The following is an 841-nucleotide window of genomic DNA, read 5'->3' as shown; positions in this document are numbered from 1 at the left end:
TGTTCCATTGCTCAATCATGTCCAACTCTTTGTGACCTCATGGACTGCAGCATGCCAGACTATCTCCCGGAATTTGCTCAAATTCATGTCCATTGAGTCAATGCTCTCAATTTCTGCATGTTTCTTACAGTTGACCAGACAATACTTGTGTGAACCAGCAGTTGTTATTGTTACCAAGTCCAAGCTCACTCTGCTGGTCACACAACAGGCCAATGAATCAGAGACTAAATCAGAGATGAGATGTTGACGTAAGGAATACTTCTTTATTTGGAAAGCCTGCAAACCGAGAAGATGGCAGAGTAATGTCTCAAAAGAACCATCTTATCAGGGTTTGGATGCCAGGTTCTTTTATAGATCCAGAGATAGAAGCGCCTAGGATAGAGAGGGAGAGGCAATGAGGAAGTAAAGTAAAAAGGGCCATCAGTCTTGTAAAACATCTCCAGGAATGGCCAGCATCAGGGGATGGATGTGTTAATCTCTTTTTTCTTTTTTTTTTTTTTTTTTTTACGTCAGACAGGTAATGTGCCGATGTCGTAACAAGGTTTGTGAGGGAGGCACATGTCACGCAGCAGCGTGAACACCCAATCATCATGCTCATGAACTACAAAAGGATCAATTTTTTTTCTTGTCCTCTTTCTTTCTTTCACAGGTGGGTAGGGTCAGATTACCTCTTTGTGAGCTGAACAAAGGCACTTTAGTTTAATAGTCAGGCAGAGGGGCTGGGTTTTCTGAAGCAGGCCATTAGGTATGATTATAAAAATAATAGCAACTAAAAGTGAGCTGAAGAAACAGTTCCAACGTGGAGTCAGAATTGGTTCTTCTCTGTAGCATTACCACCCAT

At 41.9% G+C, this 841-nt stretch overlaps 1 non-coding gene across 1 annotated transcript; it reads right to left on the bottom strand.

Annotated features, from left to right (window-relative positions):
* Window positions 1-507: 507 nt before the first annotated feature.
* On the bottom strand, window positions 508-613 carry LOC122696679. The gene has a single exon (XR_006341813.1). It is a non-coding gene; the product is annotated as a small nucleolar RNA U13 (small nucleolar RNA).
* Window positions 614-841: the final 228 nt, after the last annotated feature.

Source organism: Cervus elaphus, chromosome 6 (assembly GCF_910594005.1).
Source record: "Cervus elaphus chromosome 6, mCerEla1.1, whole genome shotgun sequence".
NCBI lineage: Eukaryota > Metazoa > Chordata > Mammalia > Artiodactyla > Cervidae > Cervus > Cervus elaphus.
Note: the sequence above shows the minus strand (reverse complement) of the source record. Positions and strands in the feature narration are given on the sequence as shown.